This window comes from Musa acuminata, chromosome BXJ1-4, assembly GCF_036884655.1.
Source record: "Musa acuminata AAA Group cultivar baxijiao chromosome BXJ1-4, Cavendish_Baxijiao_AAA, whole genome shotgun sequence".
Lineage (NCBI taxonomy): Eukaryota > Viridiplantae > Streptophyta > Magnoliopsida > Zingiberales > Musaceae > Musa > Musa acuminata.
This window is the reverse complement of record NC_088330.1, coordinates 5,267,086-5,279,580: the sequence shown is the minus strand read 5'-3', so window position 1 is coordinate 5,279,580 and position 12,495 is coordinate 5,267,086. Positions and strand designations below refer to the sequence as shown.

The 12,495-nt window shown below is 39.8% G+C and overlaps 1 pseudogene across 1 annotated transcript; it reads left to right on the top strand.

Moving 5' to 3' along the window:
* The first annotated feature begins 3,069 nt into the window (after positions 1 to 3,069).
* Positions 3,070 to 11,125, top strand: LOC135643278 (ATP-dependent Clp protease proteolytic subunit 3, chloroplastic-like; annotated as a pseudogene). The gene is made up of 6 exons (XR_010498198.1): positions 3,070 to 3,380; positions 3,893 to 4,006; positions 4,467 to 4,643; positions 7,302 to 7,398; positions 7,487 to 9,010; positions 10,729 to 11,125. The product of XR_010498198.1 is annotated as an ATP-dependent Clp protease proteolytic subunit 3, chloroplastic-like (transcript).
* The last annotated feature ends 1,370 nt before the right edge of the window (positions 11,126 to 12,495 follow it).

Sequence of the window (12,495 nt, the reverse complement as noted above, 5' to 3'; positions counted from 1 at the left end):
TATCTTCTTGAATCAAAGGACAAAAAAAGATAGCAGTAACCGATCAAGTACTTGTTATTCAAGGATCCTCATTTCAATTGGGAATAGGGATGGCAATAGCGTCGACAGTATCATCCTATCCACGCCCAAAACGCAAAAGAAGAAAGACATTTTTAATGAGAAACAGTTCAAATGCTGCATTCAAGATGCACACACTATCCAACCCAAAAGAAACAGTTCTACAGCTCCATCAGGGACTGGTACTGTATCAACAGTACCAGCTCAATAATGATCAACGGCTTCTCTGGACCATCAGATTCAGCATTTATTCTGCTGTTAAAACATGCACATCAAGGAGTCCTTAGCTCAGAAAGGCATTCAAGACATTTCCAACTAAACATGGTACAATCCTCATGGTGTTCATCTTCGACACCTTTTGTCATGCTTGAACGAGTACTACAGCCGAGCTGCAGCACTGACTCGGATGTAAAACTACACTCATGCGACCAGAGAACAGTTTATTTGCATGGAAGAAGAGGCAACATAAGTTCTGTATGTTCTACCTCGATCATCCTACAGGTAACCGAGACGATTGTTCTATCAAAAGTCCATTGGTTTTTAAGCGAGGCAAGTAAGATAGAAGACTGATTATTAATAATATTACTATTATTTTGGGACATGATGTCAAGCCTCACGTAACACTTGGGTCCATTTTGATTAGATTAGGGAGTGCCGAAACGCGTTTACAGATTAAACCATTCGGAAGTGGTATAAGCTTTTTGAGGTGGTCTCATCTACTATGGGAGGAAGAAGAAACTTGCACTTTGACTTGGTGCAATTTAGGAACGAGTTGGTCACGCTGAGAATTTGGTCTACCGTCAAATGATTATTTATTAGTAGTCGAGCCTAAAAATTCCACAAAAGTTCTACGTGTCTATCCAAATTCACGTAATAGAAGTTGATGTTATAGTAAGAGAGAGAGAGAGAGATAGATTAGGGACGTAGAATGGGTTGAACTGAGACCGAGCTTAAAACTGTGACCTTTACCCAGTCCTTGAATCCACCCATTGGTGCCTACAATGTTATCATCCTAAGCTAACTTAACGTGAATTGCCGGGTCATGTCAAAAACGAGTACAGACAAGAAGGTCAAAACAAAATCCCCGACATCTGTAGGTAGATGACTTTTAGATCTCTCAGCACATCTGTTTGAGAAGAATCTTTCACCATCCATGGAAACCTATGGCAGGATCTGCAGCTGATCGCACATCATGTCCCAATAAAATCAAAAGCTTGATCTGCAAGTTACTATTACAAATCAGTAGTGTATCACCAAACAATGTGAGTTGTTGGTTAAGTATAATTGGTAAGTCCTATGAGATGTCATATGTTTTCCTGCCATCTTTCAGCGAAGCTCTGATAGACCTCAATGCTACTCATTGCATGGAATCCCAAGAATGTCAACCCTACTGGGTGAAACCTTTTAAGGAGGATCATGGCCTTCCTCCCAAGTCAGAGAAGGCAAGCTTCACCAGCTGAAGAGCCAGCTTTGAGCTTGCGGTAGAAAAAGCCTGGACTTCCAATCTGGTAAGAAGAAGACAAGCAGAAAGAGAAGTCTTATGCCAGTGATGGGGTGGAGGGGCCGAGCACACCGTCATGTCCGAGCTATCTCCTCCGATCCTGATGCATGCATGTCCTCCGGAGCGAGTACCCCCATTTCTGAGCTCGAAAGGTGGTCGTACCACCTCTAGTACTCGCCATGCACGCTTGTGTCAGCATGCAGCAGCTGGCACCCATGACATTAACATGCATGGAGCCAAAAAATTTGGGGGCGACCGACGCCGAAACGTCACCTTCCCTTTCTCAGCCATCCATTCTTCCAATCATTCATTCAGCATAGCCTTGCCTGCGGCCATTGATGGCAGCAGCTGAAACAGAAGAGATTCGCACGTTGACGCGTCCTATGGATGGGCACAAGATTTGTTAAAGAGCAAGCGATCGATTCTATATACATAGTTGGAGTGTCGGTTTGGTACTGAAGGAGGATAAATGGCTGCAGTAGTCAGCTGCTCCATATCGTCCCTGTCTATGAACAGCAAGTGTGAAGAGGAAGGGTGATCTACTGGATAATAAAGAAAGCTAAATAGCATAGCAGTGAACTTGGTGTAGATCGGTTTGGATGGATTCTTCCATCTTCATTAGCACTGGAAATCTGATGCATCAGTGTCAAATGATAAGAGAGAGAGAGAGAGAGAGAGAGAGAGAGAGATGGGATGTGCCACATGTACTCTCATCAAGCAAGACCTGGATGATCAGTTAAGATGGACCCAACCAGTTCTGATTGCATTAGGATCAAAAGATACACCTAAGATATGGACATCTGACATAGTTAACGCAGTGGTCCATGTCAAGCCTGGATATTTGTAGTTTGTATGTGTTACTTTCTTGGATCTCTTCATAAGGTCACCCTGGGTGAGGGCTGACCAAGGTGGCTAAAGACTACTCCTCGTGGCAGTGGTAGGGATTCTAGATAGGGTTGGAGACAGGGGTGAAGAGTCAACAGCCAGTAGCTGAACTTTGCTTACACTGGTTTAGATCAAAGAACACTTCAACAGACATTAAAATGAGGAGGTCAAAGGACTGAGATCTGGACATTTAGAGCAGCCCCAGCTTGGCAACACAAGTGGAACAGCTGTTCCCATATAATTTTCCTCTTCCTTGTATTGAACATGATTATTTTATTCTATCACCTCCACTGAATCCACAAACACACCGGTCAATCTACGACCGGGGAGACTTTAATTAGGTTTGAAGAAAGCTCGCTGCAAGTCAACAGGAAGGAGGAAGCTTGAGTGGCAAGTAGCCTTGGGTGTGACCAATTCATATTGCCTTGTAGTATGAACATATTAGCTCGATGCCCTTTTGGGGACTGAACGAGGCGGTGCGTTGACCGCGCGGCCTCTTTTATGTGGGTTGGCTTTAATTGGGCTAAATATGGGCTGTATTGAGCCATTTTTAATCACTATGGGCCGGACTTAACACAAATCTGCCCAACACACAAAAGCCTCTTTAATGCTCGGATTGAGGAGGAGAGAGGTCCGAAACGGAGGCAATCGCGACCGTCGCCGTTTCTCCTTTGCCTTGCGAGACAAGCTCCTTTCCTCCTCCTCTTCCCCTCTCTTCTCTCATGGTCTCCTCTCCACCCGCCGGCTCGCTCTGGTCCCGCCGATGAGGCAAGCTCGTCCTTCCCTCCGAGTCGCCGCCGCCGGCCGTCGGATGACCTTGTCGGAATTGTGGGATATGTCGGGTTCCACACCGGGGGCTTTTCGGATGCCGCGATTCGAGGAGCTCGACATCACCAACGTGGTCCTCCGGCAGCGCATCGTTTTCTTGGGATCCCAGGTTCCCCATCTCTCTCTTTCTCTCCTTCGTTGCTATTTCATTTCAGCTAATTGTAAGATAGTTTTGTCTCGAATAACTCGATCAACAGCATTGGCGGAAGCATCAACTTTAAATGGGTACACAATCTTATCTAAGTTTTCTCAGATTGGTGTTTGCAGTACATCAATTGTATTGACTTATAGGGTGAACTGAATTGTCATTGCCTGGATATCACTTATATTTCAAATTCATTTTTGTTTCTGTTGGATTGATAAGCATCTAAAAATGACGAGAGTCATTCTGCTGGTTCTAAAAGTTTGTTTCTAAGTTGTCTTCATAGAAGTATGGAATATGGAGTTGCTGCTATTCTTCAGCTCCTCAGAAGAATAGGTGTAGAGCACTGGTTTAATTTGGAAGAAGTTTGTTAACTTTTAATATTACATTTAATATGAAATTATGTGATATTAGAACGATTAAGAGCTGTTGCTTATCAAATTTTTATTCTCTGTTCATTTTCTTGGAACAATCATTAGGTGGATACTGTGACTGCTGATTGATTATCAGGCAGCTCTTGTTTATGGATGCGGAAGACCAAAAGAAGGAGATTAAATTGTTCATAAATTCACCTGGTGGCTCTGTGACAGCTGGTATGTATGTTCGATAGGCATTTAATTTCATTTTTGTTTATTGTTGTCTCTATCAAAATAATATATTTATAAATTTAACTCACTAGCATTGTATTTGCATGACTTTTTCTTGGGCATTTTTTTTGTTCTTGCTTACAAGTGCACATATTTTTTAATCAGTGGGGTTATTAGATTTTTGGTCACAAAGAAATCTTGGATGACTAAGTGGCCTCTTAGGATTGAGTGTCTTATGTTCTCAATATTCCTTATGGATAATCATTTATTATATTGTTAACTTTTATTGCTGTCCTAACTCCTAATTCTAATTGGAGATATGGCATGATAGACCCACAGAAAATTGATAAAATATACATCATTCTCTGTTTCGGTAATTTTTCTATTTTTCTCTGGATCTTGCTAAAACCATTCTACGATCCCCCTTTTTTTTATAAAGAAAAAAATAATTGGCCAACAATTGCAGGAATGGGAATATATGATGCTATGAAACTGTGCAAGGCTGATGTTTCCACTGTTTGCTTGGGTCTTCTGGCATCTATGGGTGCATTTCTGCTTGCTGCTGGAACAAAAGGAAAAAAGATTTTGCATGCCAAATGCTAGAGTCATGATCCATCAACCACTTGGAACAGCTGGAGGCAAAGTGAGTAATTACTCCTGCTTCTAAATTTGAGAAAACTTTTTTTTCAAGAACAGTTAGTGACAAGAGAAAATTTGGCTTCCATGTATGCCTCATAGATCTTCTCAAGATTATCAGTAATGGTTATATGCTATGTACAATTTTGATGCACAATAATGCACAGTGCTCCTACTTTCTCATTCTAATGCATTGCTGACAGCATGTTGATGCTTTATGGTACGTACATGCAGTAAACATGACCCAAGTTTCTTCCCTTTTTATATTAGAGTGAATCTGTCTAAACATGCAATGGTCAAGTGAATGTTGACATTGTGGGGTAAGTTCAAAGATGTATACATTGAAGTACAAAAGTAGTCTCAATGAGTATGACTTTTAGAGTGACCTGTATGGACACTGAACTATACCATCTTCACAAATTTGCTTGAAGAATGGATAACAAGAAGTACTATGCTCAACAATTCACTTCAAGATCTTCAACAGCAGGATGAAAATTAGGGTGGATTCTGCAAAAACGTAGATCTTTTGATAAATATGATATGGGAGTGATGTTCTAAAGATCTTGGAAACTTGGAAGGATGCTATAGTTTATAATTCTCAGGTTACATGCAACAATTCTGAATAATTATTACAAAATCAGCAAGTACAAGTTATCTGCATATATACAGTGTTGATTGTTGGCAACTCATGTTTGCAAAACAAAAAGAGATTTGAAAGTCTGAAGGTGTGCTAATGTGCATTCTAGAACATATGAACCATGATATGCAAAACCACCTGTCCATTAAGGATAGTGCTGACCTATCAATGGAAGCAAAGTTTTCACTGGAATGATTTGATGTATGTATATTTCCTATAAATTTTAATTATAAAGCAAGTCAGTTAGTTTATGTACGTTTTGAACATGTGGATCAGTTTGCTGGAAACCTCATTCCATCTTTAGATTTTAATGGAAAATTTTCAGTTATATTGAGTCAGATATTGGGCGGTTGTTTTTTCTCAATGTATATCCATGTGTTTAATAAATATAAGTTCACTTGGAATGATTTGATGTATATATCACCTTTGACATTTAATCATGAAGCAGTTCAGTGGGTATATATCTTTTTAAATGTGTGGATCATCATATTGAAAATCTCATTCCCATCTATAGATTTTGACTGTTCTCCAATTATATCGATTCAAGTATTGGGTAGTCTTTTTCTTTTCTCTAAGCATATTAATTATGTTGCAAAATACATGTCTGTTTACTTCTTTGTGTATGCTATCATCTATTTCCCTACCACTTAACATATCTGTTTACATATTTTTATGACTGAACTAAAATTACATTCAAAAGACATGCTAGTGAGTCTGATCCCACTTTCAAGCTCAACTCCAAGTGGCAGAAACACAGTCATCCTTTCCATGATCTCAACCGAGAGTCTCCAATGTGTCTCTTTAGGAATTTCAGTAATGCTGGTCATCTCAGGGATTCTCCCCTCCAATCCAATCATAGTAGAATATATGGCACTTGACAGCAGGTGATGTCATTTGATTGCACCAAATTGTAACAGAACTTTCATTCTATTCTCTTTCTCAAACTACCTTCTCCGGGAAGATGATGTATTAAAGATAATACTTGCAAATGCAACATCTCGTCCATTGTAAGCTTGATCCTCACACGGTTACTATTGGAATTTCATGTTCTACTATACCTTTGGAAAAGCCATTCAGTTGAATATATGTTTAATTTCCTTGTATTCATGTCTTTGTCCACCTCATTGTGATCCAGAATCAGAAGAAATTAAAATTCATTATAAAAACCTTTCTCGGTATCCACCTTGATAAGAAACTGAAGCATCCTCATTCTCTTTATTGATTCTGATATTCTTTGTAGGATGATTGGTGACCCTTCTCATTTATGGAATTACTGCCTACATTGCTCATTCGTCGATGCTACCCAATGTTAAGAGACCCTTTTGTGACATTTGAAAGTACTTCATCTTTATCGAAGGAATATTGTGTTGTCCTCTAAATATTGCAGTAATGATATAACAGAGCGACGGCATCATTGCAGTTCTGATGTCACTCTTAAAACCTGCATTCTCTTTTCATTTGTTAGATGTCCTTATATATTTCCTGCTCCTTTTATTTGTCTTTGAATATAACATCCCCTTGATATTTATCTCCAACACCTGAATTTAATTTGAAAAGAAATTATACAAGCATATATTAACTGATCATTTCATTCAGTCTCCAGTAGATGATGTAAGCCCATTTATGTACAGCCTTAAGACTGCTGATGAAATCTCCATATATTGGAAACATATTTCTAAAACATTGATGTAGTGTTGACGCTTGGGAGTTTTTATAGGATAGCAAGTAGAAAACGTTCTCTGTTTTTCCCATGTTGATTTGATGATGTCATCATTTATTCCATGTTGATGTTCTAAGCCCAGTAATGTACAACTGGGAGATTGCAGATGGAATTTCCATTTATTAGAGACATATTCCTGGAACATTGACATATTGTTGACACCTGGGAATTTTTATAGGATAGCAAGTTAAGCATAGGAACCTCGTCATAACTGTATCTCTTTAAAATCTTGGAAAATTCTCTGCAATTCCTTTAGAGGTTAATTTTTCACAAGTAGAAAAGATATCCTCAGTTTCTTCTAATGCCAGGCGACGGAGATGGGATTGCAGGTAAAAGAGATGACATACCATAAGATAAAGATGAACAAGATATTGTCAAGAATTACAGGAAAAACTTGAACAACAGGTGAACAGCTAGCATAAGAATTATGGCTTTTTACATGGCTTTTATTTGTATGCCTGTTTCAATGCCAAATCATCCTGGTTTCTTGCAGATTGAAGTTGATACTGACCGTGACAACATGAATCCCTGGGAAGCTAAGGAGTAAGGACTGGTCGATGCTGTTATAGATGATGGAAAAACAGGTCAAGTTGCGCCAATTGCAGTCTGCACCTCCTCTGAAAACCCACGCATGGGACTTGTGGAAAGTCGAAGGTAGCAGAAAAGCCAGGCAGAATCTACCTTCGGAGCAGAAACTCTCACAAGATGGATATAAAATTGATAGTCGAAATTACGAGAAAGGCGAAGAACAGCCAAAGGAGGATACGACGACCATATGAAACAAGCTAAGATATCTCTGATGACTCATTGGTGTTCCAAGGAAGGATAAATATTACCCAAGTTATCCACCCGGGGGGTATCTAATTGAAGGTGACATCGACACAAAAGGGCTACAAGGTGGATGCCAAGCTGCTGGTTACTACATTGCTGTGGCATTACCCTGTTGCTTTTGTAAAGGTCAGTTTTTTTAGACCTTACCTAGAACGAAAACAAGAAGACTGGTTTTGGTTGTGAGGGATTGATTTTTGCTGATAGTTCCATTCTTTCTCAATGAATTGGGCTATGTTCTAATCTTTTGCCAGAGGTTATGATTTACCCATTAATCTTGTATGATAAAGGAACAGAAAAAACCTCTGTTAGCTTTGTCTAAATTGCTGCAGCTTAACTCCATCTTTGACAAGTCAACAAATAATTACTATTCAAGGATTAGAGTTGAAAACACAGGAAAAAAAATGGAAACCTTATAATATAAATAATGAGTAAAACCTATATGTAAATTATGAACGGAATAATTTATTTTTATTAATGCAAATCTGTTGTTAAGTTTTCTGAAAATTCTATAAATGATAGAAAAAGAACCCTTTCAAATTATGCATATTATGCATTATAATTTTTCAAGTCTCCTTCTATCTTGTAATTATTTTATTTAACAATATAAAATAAAATGCTCAGTTACCTGAATGCGTTTTAAATTCGATTTTTGTATTATTCATCTCAAATTTGATCAGCGGATATCCAACCCTGCTTAACGGGTCGGATCCTTATATGAAAATCCGAGTCTCCTTCCACCGTGGTGGGACCCGGTTTATTTCCAACAATCACCGCGCAGCTATGTTTGGCGGGTACGTTGTTTACGGGTATGAGTAGAAAAGAAAAAGTCGCCCTAAATCTCTAATCCACGTTTCTTCCTCGCCGTCGACTGCCTCGGGAGAGAGAAGGGGAATGGTCATGGTCACGGCATCGCCGGCAGCGGCGTCGCGCCCTCCTCTCGCTATTCCGCACTCTGGTTCCACTTTCCCTCTTGGACCCCGTTGGCTCCGGGCTCTGCTCGACGTCCCGGCGGCGAATGGGGCTCGGCCGCAAGGCCGCTGGCGACGCGACACCGCTGTTCGGTGCGAAGGCGGTGCCGCTGCTGCTGGGCAGCGGGTCCTCAGAACGTGCAAGAACTGCAAGCGGCAGTATGACCCCGCCCTCAACCATCCCTTGGCCTGCCGCTTCCACACCGCCCACTTCGGCGGTCAGTATCCTCCTCCCCTCATTCCAATTTCCCTTCTTTCATAGACATTGCTTCTTTATGTGGATCTTTATACGAACTACGAGGAATGGTTGCGCAGACCTCTTGTATGATACCCACTAGCACTAATTCCTTGAAGTACGTGATGATTGACAACTAGAGTTTCAAAAATTGAAGTTGAGAATTTTGATCGTTTGATGGATTCGTGAATCGGGAAAAGGGGAAATTAATGTATCGTAGAACAGTCCGATTCTATTGATGAATTGGCGATCAAAATACTGGGACCTCACAAGCAGGTTGTTATGGCCCCTTGGAGACTTCATCAAGAATTAGGATGACAGCTTGAAATGTTCAAGTACCTACACATCAACAACAGGCAGCTAAGATCAACGTTATTCAGGAAAATTAGACGAAAAGCTTAAATTATGCCATTTAAGAAGCTTTAAGGGTCATTATATTTTTAGGGGCTGCCAATAGCAAGAAGGGATTGCCAGTTGCAAGTTTCTACCGATTAAATATGTCGTTCATTATAGCTACATTTTCTACCCTTGTAGCTATACATAGTGGGAAAGACCAAGATTTGAATTTTATGGCAGAGGATCATGCCAATGATCTGCTGCCACAATTGTGGTAACTGGCATAGATTAGCATAACCAGTCTCTTTGCCGAGCCAGAACAATGCTGGCATGCCCTTGATATGGCATGGGATGCTGTGCTGACATATACCATTGTGTGCACCATCTTCTATTCGTTTCAACACTTTTAAATGAATTTTACTGTGCTCAGATCACATTATACATATTGGCTGGTTTGAAAAATCACGGAGTAGGATGCCTGGGTGAGGACACAGTCTCTCACTATGTTTCTCCCACGTTTATCCATTTAATTTGTTCCACTCATAGGTCTACTTGTCAGTAAGGTTTTCCCTACTAATTTATACACAACAGTTGTTTCTCGGAATACTCATACTAGCTTGCATAACTTTGTTAGAAATTTAGCAAAATTTTATCGCCAATCATCCTATATCGACTAGTAACTTTCCAAACCTTGGTCAGTTCTCATTTAATAGGTACCCTACTATTCAAAATATTGTTGCAGCCTCTAAATTCATGCCTTTCTTGGTCCAAGTCTAAAATCAAGTGGTGGTGGTCATTTGTAAAGATCTGATCAGTGCATGTTTGCACTGGGTTCAGCCATCATTGTGCCTTCTCCATCATTTTTCTTTTTTAGTTTGTTGTATATTATGAACCTTGTTCAAGAGTTTTGTTTTAATACAATTGAATGTATGTAGCAGCTGGTCAAGGGTATATATGATAACAATTTGGATGTTGAGCAGGAGGGGGGAAATAGACTCTAAATATTTTTCATACACAACCACGGCTTTCAACTTGTTTGATTTAGCAGACGCTGTAGGATGCTGTAAATTTGTGTGTTACCAGTCCTTGTTCTTCCTCCTTCATGTTCCAGTTAATTATGCATGTTTAATTTACATTTCTACATAACTGCGATAGAGGTTAGTATACACATGTGGCTGATATTGGGTATGTGCATCGGTTCATCTTCTCCTGTTAGCCTATAGCTTTTTTATGGAAAGCTTTTCCTTGTTTCGATGCACATACACTTGACATTTCTTTCTCGTGTCGATGCTTAGTTTCCATTTCCTATTCCTTGACCAAGTCATTACGATCACCTATTCTCAATAACATTTTGTGAAATGCTAGGAGAAACCAAGAGAAAGTTTGAGAGTGTGTACACAGGAGGGACCATGGACACTCCTGACTCTGGCAAAGTGTTCCAGTACTGGCATTGCTGTGGCTCTGAAGATCCATTTGATGCTGGTTGCACAGCTGCTCCTCACTGCTCTTATGATGACTGATATCACATGGTTGGCCTTCGGTACTTATCAGTAATGGACAAAGTCCTTCCTTTTTCCAACCGACGATCGGCTTTGATTCTGTAGCCCAAAGCAAAACGATGAACATCATGTATAGAAGCAGCTGAAGCATCGACAATGGATCTTTCTTTTCTCATACCTTGTGCTGTATAATTTTACAGGCAACAATCCTGTTGTTGATACATATCGGCTTCTAATTTTATTATGCAGTTGAATTATATTCACTTGCTGCCAAACTGCAGCTTTGTATTACAACAGTAGGCCCAACCTACAACCAGTGATATGTGCAACAGTACACCAACCAGTTGATATTTTATGCCATTAAATGTCAAGATATAGATGCCATTATCTTCATTCCATTCATTTCAGATTCTATTAATTCTCGGAGAAGAACAGGAAATGAAAACAACATTCAGCCAGTTCTGCACCAACCTCTAATTCAAGATAAGAATGAAAGTGGAAGGCACAAGTTCATCAGGATGTCGTCATTTTGATTTTTTTTTCTCTATACCTATCAGAGCCTCACAACAACAGTCCAATGAAGATAAAATTGATATCCCAATTCACAGTTCAAACCCAAAAAGAAGTGTAAAACATTAATGTTACAATATTACACTGTAATTTGAGAGAAGAACACACGACTAGCACCAGTCAAACACCTGATTCGATCATTACCTCCCCATACCATGAGAACCTGGTAATAACTTCTGCATAGAACAGAAAGATTAAATGGCAATGAAGCAGAAGAACCAATAATCAACTAAGATGTCGTCGTGCGGTTTACTTTATGAAGTGATTCATACGTTATTTTACAGATGAGAGCAGCGGCAATACAGGCAGAGAAGAGTGCGAAGGTCCTTATTTCTAATCCTGAAATGGATCCATGATAGCAGCCAAAAAGAAGCCAAGTGTGCAACTTTGTTCTTTCACTTCTATCATCATTTAAGATGTAACATCAAATCCAAGAGGAAAGACTGAAAGACAAACCAAACATGACCTGAGCCACCAATCAAAAGAAAACACTTCAACAAGGCAAAACCCTAACAAGAGAAACTGCTGTAGTTAAAGAGTTGTCATTAAAAAAAAAAACAACTAATTAAAATTAAAAAAAAGACAAGAGTTTCCTTTATTTTTTGAACATAACAAAGCCATCAAAAAAAAAAAAACAGGAAGAATTTCCCATAGCAAGAGAGAGAAAGTGGAAGTCCACAGATAGATGTAGAGCTCCCTTCAATCCAAATAAGGGTCAGGCTGGGCTGATGCAGCTCCTGAGTTATGCAAACCACAAGCCTATCCCAAACCATCCATCAACCTTGTCCTCAAAACATGGAATAGGGCAGTGGAATCCATAAACCAGCAGCTGTGTCCACCCATCCAAGTCCCTTCTTTGGACTTCAAGGAGCTCCACCTCCACCTCCAACCCAAACCACTCCACACCCAATCAATACTCGCAAACATAAGCAGAAAGCAGCAGTCCAGCAAAGAACAAGAAACAAAATACTACTTGCAAACCACATCCAACATGGTACAGCCATATAAACCAACAACATATGGCAACAAGCGAACAGAGGTTCGGCATGCAGCAGATTAAGGA